At 37.2% G+C, this 19,657-nt stretch overlaps 17 non-coding genes across 17 annotated transcripts; 6 read left to right on the forward strand and 11 right to left on the reverse strand.

The window, feature by feature from the left end:
• Positions 1-963: 963 nt before the first annotated feature.
• Positions 964-1,037, reverse strand: Trnai-aau (transfer RNA isoleucine (anticodon AAU)). Its single transcript has one exon. It is a non-coding gene; the product is annotated as a tRNA-Ile (tRNA).
• Positions 1,038-1,484: 447 nt separating this feature from the next.
• Trnan-guu (transfer RNA asparagine (anticodon GUU)) lies at positions 1,485-1,576 on the reverse strand. The gene is given in 2 exon segments: positions 1,485-1,520; positions 1,539-1,576. It is a non-coding gene; the product is annotated as a tRNA-Asn (tRNA).
• An 864-nt stretch (positions 1,577-2,440) lies between these two features.
• Trnae-cuc (transfer RNA glutamic acid (anticodon CUC)) lies at positions 2,441-2,512 on the forward strand. The gene has a single exon. It is a non-coding gene; the product is annotated as a tRNA-Glu (tRNA).
• Positions 2,513-2,825: 313 nt separating this feature from the next.
• On the reverse strand, positions 2,826-2,899 carry Trnai-aau (transfer RNA isoleucine (anticodon AAU)). The gene has a single exon. It is a non-coding gene; the product is annotated as a tRNA-Ile (tRNA).
• Positions 2,900-3,346: 447 nt separating this feature from the next.
• Positions 3,347-3,438, reverse strand: Trnan-guu (transfer RNA asparagine (anticodon GUU)). Its single transcript is given in 2 exon segments — positions 3,347-3,382; positions 3,401-3,438. It is a non-coding gene; the product is annotated as a tRNA-Asn (tRNA).
• A 652-nt stretch (positions 3,439-4,090) lies between these two features.
• Positions 4,091-4,162, forward strand: Trnae-uuc (transfer RNA glutamic acid (anticodon UUC)). The gene has a single exon. It is a non-coding gene; the product is annotated as a tRNA-Glu (tRNA).
• Positions 4,163-4,475: 313 nt separating this feature from the next.
• Positions 4,476-4,549, reverse strand: Trnai-aau (transfer RNA isoleucine (anticodon AAU)). The gene has a single exon. It is a non-coding gene; the product is annotated as a tRNA-Ile (tRNA).
• Positions 4,550-4,995: 446 nt separating this feature from the next.
• Positions 4,996-5,087, reverse strand: Trnan-guu (transfer RNA asparagine (anticodon GUU)). The gene is given in 2 exon segments: positions 4,996-5,031; positions 5,050-5,087. It is a non-coding gene; the product is annotated as a tRNA-Asn (tRNA).
• Positions 5,088-6,336: 1,249 nt separating this feature from the next.
• On the reverse strand, positions 6,337-6,410 carry Trnai-aau (transfer RNA isoleucine (anticodon AAU)). Its single transcript has one exon. It is a non-coding gene; the product is annotated as a tRNA-Ile (tRNA).
• Positions 6,411-6,857: 447 nt separating this feature from the next.
• On the reverse strand, positions 6,858-6,949 carry Trnan-guu (transfer RNA asparagine (anticodon GUU)). The gene is given in 2 exon segments: positions 6,858-6,893; positions 6,912-6,949. It is a non-coding gene; the product is annotated as a tRNA-Asn (tRNA).
• Positions 6,950-7,813: 864 nt separating this feature from the next.
• Positions 7,814-7,885, forward strand: Trnae-cuc (transfer RNA glutamic acid (anticodon CUC)). The gene has a single exon. It is a non-coding gene; the product is annotated as a tRNA-Glu (tRNA).
• Positions 7,886-8,189: 304 nt separating this feature from the next.
• Positions 8,190-8,263, reverse strand: Trnai-aau (transfer RNA isoleucine (anticodon AAU)). The gene has a single exon. It is a non-coding gene; the product is annotated as a tRNA-Ile (tRNA).
• A 447-nt stretch (positions 8,264-8,710) lies between these two features.
• Positions 8,711-8,802, reverse strand: Trnan-guu (transfer RNA asparagine (anticodon GUU)). The gene is given in 2 exon segments: positions 8,711-8,746; positions 8,765-8,802. It is a non-coding gene; the product is annotated as a tRNA-Asn (tRNA).
• Positions 8,803-16,849: 8,047 nt separating this feature from the next.
• Trnae-uuc (transfer RNA glutamic acid (anticodon UUC)) lies at positions 16,850-16,921 on the forward strand. The gene has a single exon. It is a non-coding gene; the product is annotated as a tRNA-Glu (tRNA).
• A 450-nt stretch (positions 16,922-17,371) lies between these two features.
• Positions 17,372-17,445, reverse strand: Trnai-aau (transfer RNA isoleucine (anticodon AAU)). The gene has a single exon. It is a non-coding gene; the product is annotated as a tRNA-Ile (tRNA).
• Positions 17,446-18,495: 1,050 nt separating this feature from the next.
• Positions 18,496-18,567, forward strand: Trnae-uuc (transfer RNA glutamic acid (anticodon UUC)). The gene has a single exon. It is a non-coding gene; the product is annotated as a tRNA-Glu (tRNA).
• A 189-nt stretch (positions 18,568-18,756) lies between these two features.
• On the forward strand, positions 18,757-18,828 carry Trnae-cuc (transfer RNA glutamic acid (anticodon CUC)). Its single transcript has one exon. It is a non-coding gene; the product is annotated as a tRNA-Glu (tRNA).
• Positions 18,829-19,657: the final 829 nt, after the last annotated feature.

Below are 19,657 nucleotides of genomic sequence, written 5' to 3' on the forward strand. Positions count from 1 at the left end.
GCAAAGATCCTGTCAGTGTTCGTTTCGAAAAGCCAGAAAGTAAATGAACGAAATTTCACCTTTCAGTCTATATGCATAAAGCGAATAAAGAATATGGTAGCAAAATAAATAAATTAGCTGCTTACAGAAGGCAGAAATACATAAAGCGTTTTAAACTACATGGATATTAATTCAGTGGTACTAAAATAAGTTAACACCAGTTCATTTTAAAAATATTTATCAGCGTATGAATTCATATCCCAGATGGTCTAGGGCTTAGGATTCCTGGCTTTCACCCAGGCGGCCCGCGTTTGATTCCCGGTCTGGGAACTTTTTTATCCAGCAAAGATAGGATCCTGTCAGTGTTCGTTTTGAAAAGCCAGAAAGTAAATGATCGAAATTTCACCTTACAGTCTATATGCATAAAGCGAATAAAGAATATGGTAGCAAAATAAATAAATTAGCTGCTTACAGAAGGCAGAAATACATAAAGCGTTTTAAACTACATGGATATTAATTCAGTGGTACTAAAATAAGTTAACACCAATTCATTTTTAAAATATTTATCATTTATTAATATTTATTTATATTAATCGTTTTCCCAGATGGTCTAGGGGTTAGGATTCCTGGCTTTCACCCAGACGGCCCGGGTTCGATTCCCGGCCTGGGGAACTTTTCTCCAAACAAAGATCAGGTCAGTTTTAGTTTTGAAACGTCAGAAAGATAATGGTGAAGTTTTACACTTTAGGCTGTATTTCTCGAGTGACTAAAGAATATATTACCCTAACAAAAACTTTCAAGAATGTGATTAGTGGGGTTCAACCGGATAATTTATCGATTTAACTGTTGTAGTTGTTAAGGAGGATGATCGTAAAGATGCATGCAAATATGGGAATGTCACGAGTACAATAATATAACAGCACAACACTTTCACCTAACTTCAAGTCACGTGTCATTCTATGCGATTAACGGTTAAAAAGACACTGGCCAGTACGGGGAACGAACCCGCGACATTCGCGTTATTAGCACGACGCTCAAACCAACTGAGCTAACCGGCCATATGTTCTATTGAATATACTCAGCCAATTTCATTAAGACTCTTAGAGTAATTGTCTTCAAGAAGGAAGTTGTGAAATGTTATTTTTTTAACTAAGAAATTCATTTTTTCACACGAGTCAAAAGCGCTGATAGGAAAGTACTAAAATCGCCGTTGGGCTATTCCTTATTGAAAAGTGGAATTCGTCTAAGCATATAGAGTGAGGGAGAAGTTTTTCATTTGATATTTTAATCACCATCGATTAATTGTGTGAAGAAACAGTAGAGGAACGAGATAGCATCTTTCAGTTACGAAGTACTAAATTCTGTCAGCGACATTTGTTTTTGTAGTATCTGTTTGACTCTAGGAAACAGAAATTAAAGATAGACTTGCTATTCCTTAATATTAAATGGATTTCATCCAAGGGAACACACAGATAAAAAGGATTCATTTTGTAAATAATAGACAGCGTCCCTGGGTGGGCTTGAACCACCAACCTTTCGGTACCCATCAGTATAAGAGGTAACAGCCGAACGCGCTGACCGATTGCGCCACAGAGACCGACACGGACTATGGTTTATTATTTTGTTTTTATAAAAGATTCGAAATGTTCTAAATTATTTGGTAATCTGCATTAAATTACATTGGTTTCAAATGATTTTATCAACACAACAAAACACATAATTTATACATTTAAGAAAGAATTACATGAAGTATTTAAAATACTGACCTCGATGACAGCATGGATATTAGTTCAGTAGAGAGAGTAGGTAATTTCTGCCGATATCCCAGATGGACTAGGCGTTATGATTTAAGGCTCTCACCCATGCGGCCCGGGTTCTATTCCCGGTCTGGGAAACTCTTTATACCAAATATTTTAAATTTTTGATTTCTTTCAGAAGGATCATTAGTGAGGTTTTCATATTTCAAATCATTGGTTGTTACAGTTGTAAAAGCGACAGTGACTGGGTAGGTTGTTCGTGAAGAACCATGTGGCCATTACAGTGTCAGCTTTATAAATAATTAATTTTGAATAGGAATAGTTTTTCAGTGATATTTCCAACATAATACACTTTATACCAAATATTTTAAATTTTTGATTTCTTTCAGAAGAATCATTAGTGAGGTTTTATATGTCAAATCATTGATTGTTACAGTTGTAAAAGCGACAGCGACTGGGTAGGTTGTTCGAGAAGAACCATGTGGCCATTACAGTGTCAGCTTTATAATAAATTAATTGTGAATACCAATAGTTTTTCAGTGATATTTCCAACATAAAACAAAGACATCAGCTGTATACAGAAGACAGAAGTACATGAAGTATTTCAAATACTGACGAAGAAAACTACGCGGATATTACTTCAGTAGCGCTACATTGAGGTAACACCAATTTATTAGATAATACTTCTGCCAAAGTAATCGTATTTCCAGATGGTCTAGGGGTTAGGATTCCTGGCTCTCACCCAGGCGGCTCGGGTTCGATTCCCGGTCTGGGAAAGTTTTCTACAAACAAAGATCAGGTCAGTTTTAGTTTTGAAACGTCAGAAAGATAATGGTGAAGTTTTACACTTTAGGCTGTATTTCTCGAGTGACTAAAGAATATATTACCCTAACAAAAACTTTCAAGAATGTGATTAGTGGGGTTCAACCGGATAATTTATCGATTTAACTGTTGTAGTTGTTAAGGAGGATGATCGTAAAGATGCATGCAAATATGGGAATGTCACGAGTACAATAATATAACAGCACAACACTTTCACCTAACTTCAAGTCACGTGTCATTCTATGCGATTAACGGTTAAAAAGACACTGGCCAGTACGGGGAACGAACCCGCGACATTCGCGTTATTAGCACGACGCTCAAACCAACTGAGCTAACCGGCCATATGTTCTATTGAATATACTCAGCCAATTTCATTAAGACTCTTAGAGTAATTGTCTTCAAGAAGGAAGTTGTGAAATGTTATTTTTTTAACTAAGAAATTCATTTTTTCACACGAGTCAAAAGCGCTGATAGGAAAGTACTAAAATCGCCGTTGGGCTATTCCTTATTGAAAAGTGGAATTCGTCTAAGCATATAGAGTGAGGGAGAAGTTTTTCATTTGATATTTTAATCACCATCGATTAATTGTGTGAAGAAACAGTAGAGGAACGAGATAGCATCTTTCAGTTACGAAGTACTAAATTCTGTCAGCGACATTTGTTTTTGTAGTATCTGTTTGACTCTAGGAAACAGAAATTAAAGATAGACTTGCTATTCCTTAATATTAAATGGATTTCATCTGAGGGAACACACAAATAGAAAGGATTCATTTTGTAAATAATAGACAGCGTCCCTGGGTGGGCTTGAACCACCAACCTTTCGGTACCCATCATTATAAGAGGTAACAGCCGAATGCGCTGACCGATTGCGCCACAGAGACCGACACGACTACGGTTTGTTAATTTGTTTTTATAAAAGATTCAAAATGTCCAATATTTTTTGGTAATCTGCATTAAATTAGTTTGGTTTTAAATGATTTTCTCAACACAACAAAACACATAAATTATATATTTAAGACAGAAATACATGAAGTATTTAAAATACTGACCTCGAAGACAATATGGATATTAGTTCATTAGAGAGAGTAGATCACTTCTGCCGATATCCCAGATGGACTAGGCGTTAAAATTTCAGGCTCTCACCCATGCGGCCCGGGTTCTAATCCCGGTCTGGGAAACTCTTTATATCAAATATTTAAAATTTTTGTTTTCTTTCCGAAGGATCATTAGTGAGGTTTTATATGTCAAATCATTGATTGTTACAGTTGTAAAAGCGACAGTGACTGGGTAGGTTGTTCGTGAAGAACCATGTGGCCATTACAGTGTCAGCTTTATAATAAATTAATTTTGAATAGGAATAGTTTTTCAGTGATATTTCCAACATAAAACAAAGACATCAGCTGTATACAGAAGACAGAAGTACATGAAGTATTTCAAATACTGACGAAGAAAACTACGCGGATATTACTTCAGTAGCGCTACATTGAGGTAACACCAATTTATTTGAATATACTTCTGCCAAAGTAATCGTATTCCCAGATGGTCTAGGGGTTAGGATTCCTGGCTTTCACCCAGGCGGCCCGGGTTCGATTCCCGGTCTGGGAAACTTTTCTCCAAACAAAGATCAGGTCAGTTTTAGTTTTGAAACGTCAGAAAGATAATGGTGAAGTTTTACACTTTAGGCTGTATTTCTCGAGTGACTAAAGAATATATTACCTTAACAAAAAATTTCAAGAATGTGATCAGTGGGGTTTAACCTGATAATTTATCGATTTAACTGTTGTAGTTGTTAAGGAGGATGATCGTAAAGATGAATGCAAATATGGGAATGTCACGAGTACAATAATATAACAGCACAACACTTTCACCTAACTTCAAGTCACGGGTCATTCTTTGAGATTAACGGTTAAAAAGACACTGGCCAGTACGGGGATCGAACCCGCGACATTCGCGTTATTAGCACGACGCTCTAACCAACTGAGCTAACCGGCCATATGTATTATTGAATATACTCAGGCAATTTCATTAAGACTCTTACAATAATTGTCTTCAAGAAGGAAGTTGTGAAATGTTATTTTTTTAGCCAAGAAAGTACTTTTTTCACACGAGTCAAAAGCGCTGATAGGAAAGTACTAAAATCGCCGTTGGACTATTCCTTATGGAAAAGAGGAATTCGTCTAAGCATATAGAGTGAGGGAGAAGTTTTTCAATTGATATTTTAGTCACCATCGATTAATTGTGCGAAGAAACAGTCGAGGAACGAATAGCATATTTTAGTTACGAAGTACTAAATTCTGTCAGCGACATTTGTTTTTGTAGTATCTCTTTGACTCTAGGAAACAGAAATTAAAGATAGACTTGCTATTCCTTAATATTAAATGGATTTCATCCAAGGGAACACACAGATAAAAAGGATTCATTTTGTAAATAATAGACAGCGTCCCTGGGTGGGCTTGAACCACCAACCTTTCGGTACCCATCAGTATAAGAGGTAACAGCCGAACGCGCTGACCGATTGCACCACAGAGACCGACACGGACTATGGTTTATTATTTTGTTTTTATAAAAGATTCGAAATGTTCTAAATTATTTGGTAATCTGCATTAAATTACATTGGTTTCAAATGATTTTATCAACACAACAAAACACATAATTTATACATTTAAGAAAGAATTACATGAAGTATTTAAAATACTGACCTCGATGACAGCATGGATATTAGTTCAGTAGAGAGAGTAGGTAATTTCTGCCGATATCCCAGATGGACTAGGCGTTATGATTTCAGGCTCTCACCCATGCGGCCCGGGTTCTATTCCCGGTCTGGGAAACTCTTTATACCAAATATTTTAAATTTTTGATTTCTTTCAGAAGGATCATTAGTGAGGTTTTCATATTTCAAATCATTGGTTATTACAGTTGTAAAAGCGACAGTGACTGGGTAGGTTGTTCGTGAAGAACCATGTAGCCATTACAGTGTCAGCTTTATAAATAATTAATTTTGAATAGGAATAGTTTTTCAGTGATATTTCCAACATAATACACTTCATACCAAATATTTTAAATTTTTGATTTCTTTCAGAAGGATCATTAGTGAAGTTTTATATGTCAAATCATTGATTGTTACAGGTGTAAAAGCGACAGCGACTGGGTAGGTTGTTCGCGAAGAACCATGTGGCCATTACAGTGTCAGCTTTATAATAAATTAATTGAGAATACCAATAGTTTTTCAGTGATATTTCCAACATAAAACAAAGACATCAGCTGTATACAGAAGACAGAAGTACATGAAGTATTTCAAATACTGACGAAGAAAACTACGCGGATATTACTTCAGTAGCGCTACATTGAGGTAACACCAATTTATTAGATAATACTTCTGCCAAAGTAATCGTATTTCCAGACGGTCTAGGGGTTAGGATACCTGGCTCTCACCCAGGCGGCTCGGGTTCGATTCCCGGTCTGGGAAAGTTTTCTACAAACAAAGATCAGGTCAGTTTTAGTTTTGAAACGTCAGAAAGATAATGGTGAAGTTTTACACTTTAGGCTGTATTTCTCGAGTGACTAAAGAATATATTACATTAACAAAAAATTTCAAGAATGTGATCAGTGGGGTTTAACCTGATAATTTATCGATTCAACTGTTGTAGTTGTTAAGGAGGATGATCGTAAAGATGAATGCAAATATGGAAATGTCACGAGTACAATAATATAACAGCACAACACTTTCACCTAACTTCAAGTCACGTGTCATTCTTTGAGATTAACGGTTAAAAAGACACTGGCCAGTACGGGGATCGAACCCGCGACATTCGCGTTATTAGCACGACGCTCTAACCAACTGAGCTAACCGGCCATACGTATTATTGAATATACTCAGGCAATTTCATTAAGACTCTTACAATAATTGTCTTCAAGAAGGAAGTTGTGAAATGTTATTTTTTTAGCCAAGAAAGTACTTTTTTCACACGAGTCAAAAGCGCAGATAGGAAAGTACTAAAATCGCCGTTGGACTATTCCTTATGGAAAAGAGGAATTCGTCTAAGCATATAGAGTGAGGGAGAAGTTTTTCATTTGATATTTTATTCACCATCGATTAATTGTGCGAAGAAACAGTAGAGGAACGAGATAGCATCTTTTAGTTACGAAGTACTAAATTCTGTCAGCGACATTTGTTTTTGTAGTATCTCTTTGACTCTAGGAAACAGAAATTAAAGATAGACTTGCTATTCCTTAATATTAAATGGATTTCATCCAAGGGAACACACAGATAAAAAGGATTCATTTTGTAAATAATAGACAGCGTCCCTGGGTAGGCTTGAACCACCAACCTTTCGGTACCCATCAGTATAAGAGGTAACAGCCGAACGCGCTGACCGATTGCGCCACAGAGACCGACACGGACTATGGTTTGTTATTTTGTCTTTATGAAAAATTCGAAATGTTCTAAATTATTTGGTAATCTGCATTAAATTACATTGGTTTTAAATGATTTTATCAACACAACAAAACACATAATTTATACATTTAAGAAAGAATTACATGAAGTATTTAAAATACTGACCTCGATGACAGCATGGATATTAGTTCAGTAGAGAGAGTAGGTAATTTCTGCCGATATCCCAGATGGACTAGGCGTTATGATTTCAGGCTCTCACCCATGCGGCCCGGGTTCTATTCCCGGTCTGGGAAACTCTTTATACCAAATATTTTAAATTTTTGATTTCTTTCAGAAGGATCATTAGTGAGGTTTTCATATTTCAAATCATTGGTTGTTACAGTTGTAAAAGCGACAGTGACTGGGTAGGTTGTTCGTGAAGAACCATGTGGCCATTACAGTGTCAGCTTTATAAATAATTAATTTTGAATAGGAATAGTTTTTCAGTGATATTTCCAACATAATACACTTTATACCAAATACTTTAAATTTTTGATTTCTTTCAGAAGGATCATTAGTGAGGTTTTATATGTCAAATCATTGATTGTTACAGTTGTAAAAGCGACAGCGACTGGGTAGGTTGTTCGAGAAGAACCATGTTGCCATTACAGTGTCAGCTTTATAATAAATTAATTGTGAATACCAATAGTTTTTCAGTGATATTTCCAACATAAAACAAAGACATCAGCTGTATACAGAAGACAGAAGTACATGAAGTATTTCAAATACTGACGAAGAAAACTACGCGGATATTACTTCAGTAGCGCTACATTGAGGTAACACCAATTTATTAGATAATACTTCTGCCAAAGTAATCTTATTTCCAGATGGTCTAGGGGTTAGGATTCCTGGCTCTCACCCAGGCGGCCCGGGTTCGATTCCCGGTCTGGAAAACTTTTCTTCAAACAAAGATCAGGTCAGTTTTAGTTTTGAAACGTCAGAAAGATAATGGTGAAGCTTTACACTTTAGGCTGTATTTCTAGAGTGACTAAGGAATATATTACCTTAACAAAAACTTTCCAGAATGTGATTAGTGGGGTTTAACCTGATAATTTATCGATTTAACTGTTGTATTTGTTAAGGAGTATGATGCATGCAAATATGGGAATGTCACGAGTACAATAATATAACAGCACAACACTTTCACCTAACTTCAAGTCACGTGTCATTCTTTGAGATTAACGGTTAAGAAGACACTGGCCAGTACGGGGATCGAACCCGCGACATTCGCGTTATTAGCACGACGCTCTAACCAACTGAGCTAACCGACTATATGTTCTATTGAATATACTCAGCCAATTTCATTAGGACTCTTACAATAATTGTCTTCAAGAAGGAAGTTGTGAAATGTTATTTTTTTAACTAAGAAATTCATTTTTTTACACGAGTCAAAAGCGCTGATAGGAAAGTACTAAAATCGCCGTTGGGCTATTCCTTATTGAAAAGTGGAATTGGTCTAAGCATATAGAGTGAGGGAGAAGTTTTTCATTTGATATTTTATTCACCATCGATTAATTGTGTGAAGAAACAGTAGAGGAACGAGATAGCATCTTTCAGTTACGAAGTACTAAATTCTGTCAGCGACATTTGTTTTTGTAGTATCTGTTTGACTCTAGGAAACAGATATTAAAGATAGACTTGCTATTTCTCAATATTAAATGGATTTCATCTGAGGGAACACACAGATAGAAAGGATTCATTTTGTAAGAAATGGACAGCGTCCCTGGGTGGGCTTGAACCACCAACCTTTCGGTACCCATCTGTATAAGAGGTAACAGCCGAACGCGCTGACCGATTGCGCCACAGAGACCCACACGGACTACGGTTTGTTAATTTGTTTTTATAAAAGATTCAAAATGTCCAATATTTTTTGGTAATCTGCATTAAATTAGTTTGGTTTTAAATGATTTTCTCAACACAACAAAACACATAATTTATATATTTAAGACAGAAATACATGAAGTATTTAAAATACTGACCTCGAAGACAGTATGGATATTAGTTCATTAGAGAGAGTAGGTCACTTCCGCCGATATCCCAGATGGACTAGGCGTTAAGATTTCAGGCTCTCACCCATGCGGCCCGGGTTCTAATCCTGGACTGGGAAACTCTTTATATCAAATATTTAAAATTTTTGATTTCTTTCAGAAGGATCATTAGTGAGGTTTTATATGTCAAATCATTGATTGTTACAGTTGTAAAAGCGACAGTGACTGGGTAGGTTGTTCGTGAAGAACCATGTCGCCATTACAGTGTCAGCTTTATAATAAATTAATTTTGAATAGGAATAGTTTTTCAGTGATATTTCCAACATAAAACAAAGACATCAGCTGTATACAGAAGACAGAAGTACATGAAGTATTTCAAATACTGACGAAGAAAACTACGCGGATATTACTTCAGTAGCGCTACATTGAGGTAACACCAATTTATTTGAATATACTTCTGCCAAAGTAATCGTATTCCCAGATGGTCTAGGGGTTAGGATTCCTGGCTTTCACCCAGGCGGCCCGGGTTCGATTCCCGGTATGGGAAACTTTTCTCCAAACAAAGATCAGGTCAGTTTTAGTTTTGAAACGTCAGAAAGATAATGGTGAAGTTTTACACTTTAGGCTGTATTTCTCGAGTTACTAAAGAATATATTACCTTAACAAAAAATTTCAAGAATGTGATCAGTGGGGTTTAACCTGATAATTTATCGATTTAACTGTTGTAGTTGTTAAGAAGGATGATCGTAAAGATGAATGCAAATATGGGAATGTCACGAGTACAATAATATAACAGCACAACACTTTCACCTAACTTCAAGTCACGTGTCATTCTTTGAGATTAACGGTTAAAAAGACACTGGCCAGTACGGGGATCGAACCCGCGACATTCGCGTTATTAGCACGACGCTTTTTTTTTTTTTTTTTTTTTTTTATTGCGGATCAGAATTTTTTCAGTAGCTCGGATCAGTGTCTTGAAGACACGTCATATCCGAGTCATATCGGTATAACGCTTCATAAGCATGCCACTGCGTGAGCAGCAGTCATATACTTATGGAGGCTTCAGTATTTGCTGCGCCACTGCAAGACACAAACTTCCACCCCGGGGTTCGGCATATGCTGTTTGCCACAGCATTGCTTTATTCCGGGGCTTCTGTCTATGCCACGCAGAGCACAACACAACTTCCGCCACTCCCGGCTTCCGTACATACTGCGTAAAACTGCACACAGCATGCCATCCACCGCGAAGCTTCCGATTCATCACATCCGCTAAGTGGGAGATGGTATTTCTTAGTGTTTAAAAGGGCTAAAAGCTGTAGTTACTAAGCCGAAAGGTATGCTATTGTTTGTGGTGGTTGAAAATTTTTCCATTTCGGGAAAAGTTTTAACGTTGACCAGATGGTAGAGAGGAAAGCGTTAGGTCAGCAAATACCCATTCAGGATCTCCTTCCAATTGACCAGCAGCCCCAAAAACAGTAGATCTTTGTGCTTGTTTTCCATTATGTTCAAAAATTGTGCAATCTTTACTGTCGTTGATTGGATTATACTTTTGTCAGTGGGGGCCAAATATCTGTTTTCAATATCCAGTTTGATCTTTTGTTGAATTATGGTGGTTTTTATCAGTACGAAGCATTTTATAGTAATAATCTGGTGCGGTCCATTGTAGCTGTTGTAGAAAATTTCGTCCTTTGTTATTTGTATTGGACTGTAGAGTATTTTGTTGAGGATTTGTGTTATTTCTGAAATGTAAGCTTTTACGACACTGCAGTAAAAAAACAGGTGTTTGGTACTATCTGAATTGTTATTACAAAATTTACAGTTAAGTATTTTTTGAACGCCGGATGTTCCAAACCTGAGGGTCATACCCCTCATCCTATCCCCGAATACATATCCTTCCCTGGCAATTCTGTAAGTAACAACTCTTTCAGCATTGGAGAAAAATGACCTAGTGACGTTTTTCCGTAGATGGACATCCTCCCAATTTGCATCTTCCGATTGCGGGTCAGGATAAAGGTTTTTAAGTTTTTGATAAAGGTGTTTTCGTTTTGAGGTTTGCCAGTCCTCATGCGAAAAGTTTAAAGTCCAGAAAATTTCTAAGATATATTTCCAATAATGCGGTACTACAGGAGCGTGGGGCATTGAGTTGCTGTATAGTTTTTTATTTATTGTGTTGATTTTGGAGCCCAAAGCGTATAAGGCTTCGATGTGCCAAAATTGATCAAGTGTTCTGCCGTCTACAAATGCTTTCATTTTCTCGACCTGGCAGGCTTTTACCTTTGCTTGGACGTCGATTAAGTTTATTCCTCCCCGAGTCCATGGTAGCTGCAACTTTTTTCTACCTACGGATTCAATTTTTTCAGGATACCACAAAAATTTGCATATCGAATTTTGGATTTTCTTAATCTCTCCCAATGACATTGATTTAGTTCTCGCATGAAATATAATAATTGACATAACCAAGGAATTTATGATCACCAATTTTCCATACCAGGTGAGCTGTCTAGTTTTTAAGTAATTTAGTGTCCGGGTAAGTTTGGTTCCAATTTCGTCCCACATTTTAGCTAGTGTTTTTTTTCCGAAATTTATACCGAGTATTTTTACGTCATCTTTGATATATCGAACAAGAGAAGAGTTGGATATTGATCTGCGTGAGGATTCCGTGATACATAAAATTTCAGTTTTATCTTTATTAATTGTTTGTCCAGATGCCAGTTTGAAGTTATCTAATTCTTTGAATATTTCTTTGATGGAAGGTTGGTCGGTTACTGCAAATGTGATGTCATCGGCATATTGATCAATCTTATGATGGTATGTCCCCAATTTTATACCGTGAATGTTATTATTTGAAAAGACGGATCTAGCAAGAGGCTCTACACATATTGCATATAACAACATGCTCAGCGGGCATCCTTGCCTTATGCCACGCTTTATGGTGACTGTATTAGACAACTTACCATTGACATCTATCTGCGATTTAATGTTAAGATACATATTTTTTATGACTTTTAAGGTCTTGTCCCCAAGTCCAATTTGTTCCAGAATATCAAACAGAAATTTATGATTCACATTATCGAACGCCTTTAAATTATCGATTAGGATCAGCGCCCCCGGGATGTTTTTAGATCGGCAATATCGCAAAATGGCGTCGGTGTTATAATGAATATCATTCATACTCCGGTGCAATAAGGAGCATTTTTGTGAATTACTTATTATTTTGGATATAACCGGCTCTAGCCGTCTTACTATAATTTTTGCTATAATTTTATAGTCCATGTTAAGAGTCGTTATAGGTCTCCAATTTTTCAGTTCCGTCTCGTCGTTTTTCTTGTATAATAACTTAACTTTTGCGGTTGCTGATGATTTTGGAAAGGGGCCGAAATAAATGACGTTATTGATGAGCTGGGTAAATGACGTTTTTATTGTGTTCCAAAAAGTCATATAAAATTCTTTGCTAAGTCCATCTATGCCGGGTGATTTGTTGTTTCCAAGTAACTTGATTGCACTGTAAATCTCACCGCTGGTAACCGGTTGTTCCAATAAAAAGTTTTCTTGCTCAGATATTTGGGTTGAGCTCATTAATGATAGATATTGTCGCTGATAGTGGTCGTTCGTTTCATGTTCTTTACCCCATAAATCCCCATAGAAGTCTTCAACTATAGACATGATCGCACCCTCTTCTGTCACTACCTGGTTGTTTGCCGTTTTTAACCTCACTATTGTGGTTTGTTTTGCTCGCTGTTTGATTTTCGAGTAAAAACTTGTGGTTGGTTTTTCATTCTCTTCCAGGTCAGTCAGGTTAGCCATTAATGCATCTAATCTGTACTTCTCATTTTGTAGAGATCTTAATTGGGATTTAAGGTTTTCAATTTGCAATAGATTTTCGGCTTTCCCTTCATTAATGAGTTTGTCTAAATTTTTCCGAATTAGAGTTGTCTGGTTCCTTTTATCTTTGACGACAGTTTTAGAGTATGCGACTGTAGTTTTTTTAATTTTAAGCTTCAATTTGTCCCACCAGTCTTGAATTTGATAGAAATTTCCCAGTTCAGTCAGAGTAGATTCGAAGGTGTTGTTTATGATTTCTACGTAGGTTGGATCTTTATATAGAGACAAGTTGTTGCGCCACGTTCCTTTTCCCCAGCGGACTTTTTGGGTTTTTCTAAGTTGGATTACCGGACATAGCAGATGATCGGCTACGGTGTTTGATGTGTGCGATATAGAGGCAATGAGGTGTTCCATGCTTTTTGAGTTAAATATATTGTCAATACGGCTGCCGTGTGATCCAGTATGATAGGTAAAAATTTGTTTTAGTGGGTACTTCTTCCGAAAAGTGTCCTGTATGTTATTTTCTTGGATGTAATTTATAAAAAGTTTTTCTGGGGGTCGAAGTTTAAATTTTCTGGGGTCCAGGATGTCAGTTTGTTTCAGAACGAAATTAAAGTCGCCCACTAATAATAAGGTTTGACTATTACCGTAATATGTTAACAGATTGATCAAATTTTTAAAAAATTCAGTTTTTCCCGGTCCATTTTGTGCTGGCGCATATATGTTAAATATTTTCATGACTTTACCGTCTATCTGAATCTCCACGCTGTCGCATCAATTTTTGATATGGGCATTGTACGTATTCGGTACTATCGGGTTTTCTATCTTTACTAAGATTGCGGTTCCCTGCCAAAATCGACTATGATGTTTATCCGTTATATCGAGAGTGTTGAAATAAATATTATATCCCAGCATATTGGCCCAGTTTGTCGAAGATTTTTTATCTATCCTATGAACTTCCTGTACGCAGAGTATATTGGGGTTCTCATGCTGGATGAAACTTTTCATTTCACTCAAGTGTTTATGAAAGCCGTTTGCATTTAAGGAGATTAGCTTTATGAGGGCCATGACTTACATTAATGTGTAAAAAGGGAAAAAATTCGAGCTACCGTTTGTGGTAGTTGGATATTTGGTCACCTTAGTTTAAATAAATATTGTTCATTTACGGGTTTATAGCAGAACAAAGAAGTTTCACTTACATCATTTTTTCTTCTTTCCTATGATCCCCTTGTCCAATGATGACTCGGAAGATGTTGTTTCCTGTCTGTTTCTCTTGTTGTTGTAGTCCTTATTTTCCATAAATGATTCATTTATATCCAAATTCAGTTTGTTCGGCAGAGGAGTACTTTCTTCTAGATATGCGGGGGCGGAATGAATTTCTAATGGTGAGGTAGAGAAACAGGACGATGGTGTGTCCTGTTGTTCAATATTGTGGACCATCACCTTAACATATGCCCTGCCCTTTGATGGCGGGTTATAGGGCGTATTGCCAATCGTTGAGGTTTTTTTCAGTCGTGACGTCTGCCTGGTATTGATGCATTTCGGCGGTGTCTTGATGATTGGGCTAATTACATTCTCGATTTCTTCACACTCCGACCAATTAGATATCTCTTTTAAATTGCTTGTTGGTGATTCCACTGCGGAGGAAGAGAATTCTGATATATCAATTTGTACAGGTTCTTGAGTGTCTTCCAATTGTATGATGCCTTTGTTTTGATTTTGCTCTGCGTTTCGTTCTTTCTCACCATTTTGTTTCGGTTCATTGATTTTTCGTTCGTCTTCCACAGGGTTGTTCGGCCGTTCATTGTATTCTTGAGGAATTCCCTTGTTTGTGCCTATTTCGGGCGACTTTGATGGCATTGTTGCGTCTTCTTCACGTCCATTGCATTGTACAGGTTGAGTACTTGTTGGTACGAGGTTTTCAGAGGCGTTTTGAACAGTTGTTGGTTGTTCTCTACGTCTGGGTGCAGACCATGCGTCGCTGGGGTTGCGTTGGAGTGTGGGATATTCCTTCTCTCGCTGGTCGCAGTTCCTTCGAAGGTGACCCGATTTCTTGCAGTGTCTGCAAACGGGGTCATTTTCACATTCATTGAAGATGTGGCCCGTCTGCAGACATCTGCCACACGTAGGCGTATATAGTTCTCGTGGTAGAAACGTTTTGCATCTTCGGCCATTGATGTTAACGAAGTCCGGCAATTTTTCTTTATTGAAATCTTCCATTAAAAACGAAGTATATCCATTGTATATTTGTGTTCCTCTATAAAAGTTACGAACAGCACTTTGAATCTTTCCACAACCAAGGTTATTCACGGTTGCTGCGGCCTTGGAAAATATCGTTTCGTATATAATTCCCCTTATGGAGATACGAACAGGTGGTTTGTTTGGCATCGATACTTCTATCTCTACTCCATCTGCTCTGATCAACCCACCAGTAGCTTTGAAGAATTCGTCGCGGCAGCTTTTTCCATCTACTTCGGCAAAGGAGAGTAACCATGAGCCCTTTCGGGACTCAAATAACCCCCTTATTTGGTCGCAGAATTTCTGTGTTCTTTCGTTTTTTTTCAGTAAGTCCAATAAAGTGGCGAAATCCATGTCTTGCTTTGTGTTCAGGTATACTGTCAGCGGTTGCGTGTTTACAGGTGAATTTGTTGATTCCGTTGGTGGTGTTGCTGCAGCTGCGGAGTAACCCATTTTATTGAATTGTAATCCAGGCAGTCAAGTATACTTTCTAGTTCTTTCCTGATTTATACTCGAATGACACTATAGATTTCCTGTCTGAGACGCGTCGACATTTGCAGACATCTCAAACTACGCTCCACTCGCGCACGACGCTCTAACCAACTGAGCTAACCGGCCATATGTATTATTGAATATACTCAGGCAATTTCATTAAGACTCTTACAATAATTGTCTTCAAGAAGGAAGTTGTGAAATGTTATTTTTTTAGCCATGAAAGTACTTTTTTCACACGAGTTAAAAGCGCTGATAGGAAAGTACTAAAATCGCCGTTGGACTATTCCTTATGGAAAAGAGGAATTCGTCTAAGAATATAGAGTGAGGGAGAAGTTTTTCATTTGATATTTTATTCACCATCGATTAATTATGCGAAGAAACAGTAGAGGAACGAGATAGCATATTTTAGTTACGAAGTACTAAATTCTGTCAGCGACATTTGTTTTTGTACTATCTCTTTGACTCTAGGAAACAGAAATTAAAGATAGACTTGCTATTCCTTAATATTAAATGGATTTCATCCAAGGGAACACACAGATAAAAAGGATTCATTTTGCAAATAATAAACAGCGTCCCTGGGTGGGCTTGAACCACCAACCTTTCGGTACCCATCAGTATAAGAGGTAACAGCCGAACGCGCTGATAGATTGCGCCACAGAGACCGACACGGACTATGGTTTGTTATTTTGTTTTTATAAAAGATTCGAAATGTTCTAAATTATTTGGTAATCTGCATTAAATTACATTGGTTTTAAATGATTTTATCAACACAACAAAACACATAATTTATACATTTAAGAAAGAATTACATGAAGTATTTAAAATACTGACCTCGATGACAGCATGGATATTAGTTCAGTAGAGAGAGTAGGTAATTTCTGCCGATATCCCAGATGGACTAGGCGTTATGATTTCAGGCTCTCACCCATGCGGCCCGGTTCTATTCCCGGTCTGGGAAACTCTTTATACCAAATATTTTAAATTTTTGATTTCTTTTAGAAGGTTCATTAGTGAGGTTTTATATGTCAAATCATTGGTTGTTACAGTTGTAAAAGCGACAGTGACTGGGTAGGTTGTTCGTGAAGAACCATGTGGCCATTACAGTGAAAGCTTTTTAATAAATTAATTTTGAATAGGAATAGTTTTTCAGTGATATTTCCAACATAAAACAAAGACATCAGCTGTATACAGAAGACAGAAGTACATGAAGTATTTCAAATACTGACGAAGAAAACTACGCGGATATTACTTCAGAAGCGCTACATTGAGGTAACACCTATTTATTACATAATACTTCTGCCAAAGTAATCGTATTCCCAGATGGTCTAGGGGTTAGGATTCCTGGCTTTCACCTAGGCGGCCCGGGTTCGATTCCCGGTCTGGGAAACTTTTATCCAAACAAAGGTCAGGTCAGTTTTAGTTTTGAAACGTCAGAAAGATAATGGTGAAGTTTTACACTTTAGGCTGTATTTCTCGAGTGACTAAAGAATATATTACCTTAACAAAAACTTTCAAGAATGTGATTAGTGGGGTTTAACCTGATAATTTATCGATTTAACTGTTGTAGTTGTTAAGGAGAATGATCGTAAAGATGCATGCAAATATGGGAATGTCACGAGTACAATAACATAACAGCACAACACTTTCACCTAACTTCAAGTCACGTGTCATCCTTTGAGATTAACGGTTAAAAAGAAACTGGCCAGTACGGGGATCGAACCCGCGACATTCGCGTTATTAGCACGACGCTCTAACCAACAATAACATAACAGCACAACACTTTCACCTAACTTCAAGTCACGTGTCATCCTTTGAGATTAACGGTTAAAAAGAAACTGACCAGTACGGGGATCGAACCCGCGACATTCGCGTTATTAGCACGACGCTCTAACCAACTGAGCTAACCGGCCATATGTTCTATTGAATATACTCAGCCAATTTCATTAAGACTCTTACAGTAATTGTCTTCAAGAAGGAAGTTGTGAAATGTTATTTTTTTAACTAAGAAATTCATTTTTTCACACGAGTCAAAAGCGCTGATAGGAAAGTACTAAAATCGCCGTTGGGCTATTCCTTATTGAAAAGTGGAATTGGTCTAAGCATATAGAGTGAGGGAGAAGTTTTTCATTTGATATTTTAATCACCATCGATTAATTGTGTGAAGAAACAGTAGAGGAACGAGATAGGATCTTTCAGTTACGAAGTACTAAATTCTGTCAGCGACATTTGTTTTTGTAGTATCTGTTTGACTCTAGGAAACAGAAATTAAAGATAGACTTGCTATTCCTTAATATTAAATGGATTTCATCCGAGGAACACACAGATAGAAAGGATTCATTTTGTAAATAATAGACAGCATCCCTGGTTGGGCTTGAACAACCAACCTTTCGGTACCCATCAGTATAAGAGGTAACAGCCGAGCGCGCTGACCGATTGCGCCACAGAGACCGACACGGACTGTGGTTTGTTAATTTGTTTTTAAAAAAGATTCGAAATGTCCAATATTTTTTGGTAATCTGCATTAAATTACATTGGTTTTAAACCTTTTTCTCAACACAACAAAACACATAATTTATACATTTAAGAAAGAATTACATGAAGTATTTTAAATACTGACCTCGATGACAGCATGTATATTAGTTCAGTAGAGAGAGTAGGTCATTTCTGCCGATATCCCAGATGGACTAGGCGTTATGATTTCAGGCTCTCACCCATGCGGCCCGGGTTCTATTCCCGGTCTGGGAAACTGGGACCATTACAGGGTCAGCTTTTTAATAAATTAATTTTGAATAGGAATAGTTTTTCAGTGATATTTCCAACATAAAACAAAGACATCAGCTGTATACAGAAGACAGAAGTACATGAAGTATTTCAAATACTGACGAAGAAAACTACGTCGATATTACTTCAGTAGCGCTACATATATTTATTAGATAATACTTCTGCCAAAGTAATCGTATTCCCAGATGGTCTAGGGGTTAGGATTCCTGGCTTTCACCCAGGCGGCCCGGGTTCGATTCCCGGTCTGGGAAACTTTTCTTCAAACAAAGATCGGGTCAGTTTCGGATATTTCCAACATAAAACAAAGACATCAGCTGTATACAGAAGTACATGAAGTATTTCAAATACTGACGAAGAAAACTACGCGGATATTACTTCAGTAGCGCTACATTGAGGTAACACCAATTTATTAGATAATACTTCTGCCAAAGTAATCGTATTCCCATATGGTCTAGGGGTTAGGATTCCTGGTCCTCACCCAGGCGGCCCGGGTTCGATTCCCGGTCTGGGAAACTTTTCTTCAAGCAAAGATCAGGTCAGTTTTAGTTTTGAAACCTCAGAAAGATAATGGTGAAGCTTTACACTTTAGGCTGTATTTCTAGAGTGACTAAGGAATATATTACCTTAACAAAAATTTTCCAGAATGTGATTAATGGGGTTTAACCTGATATTTTATCGATTTAACTGTTGTAGTTGTTAAGGAGAATGATCGTAAAGATGCATGCAAATATGGGAATGTCACGAGTACAATAATATAACAGCACAACACTTTCACCTAACTTCAAGTCACGTGTTATTCTTTGAGATTAACGGTTAAAAACGGTTAATTTTGAATAGCAATAGTTTTTCAGTGATATTTCCAACATAAAACAAAGACATCAGCTGTATACAGAAGACAGAAGTACATGAAGTATTTCAAATACTGACAAAAAAAACTACGCGGATATTACTTCAGTAGCGCTACATTGAGGTAACACCAATTTATTAGATAATACTTCTGCCAAAGTAATCCTATTCCCAGATGGTCTAGGGTTTAGGATTCCTGGCTTTCACCCGGGCGGCCCGGGTTCGATTCCCGGTCTGGGAAACTTTTCTTCAAGCAAAGATCAGGTCAGTTTTAGTTTTGAAACCTCAGAAAGATAATGGTGAAGCTTTACACTTTAGGCTGTATTTCTAGAGTAACTAAAGAATATATTACCTTAACAAAAATTTTCCAGAATGTGATTAATGGGGTTTAACCTGATATTTTATCGATTCAACTGTTGTAGTTGTTAAGGAGGATGATTGTAAAGATGCATGCAAATATGGGAATGTCACGAGTACAATAATATAACAGCACAA

Source organism: Styela clava, chromosome 10 (assembly GCF_964204865.1).
Source record: "Styela clava chromosome 10, kaStyClav1.hap1.2, whole genome shotgun sequence".
NCBI classification, from domain to species: Eukaryota; Metazoa; Chordata; class Ascidiacea; order Stolidobranchia; family Styelidae; genus Styela; species Styela clava.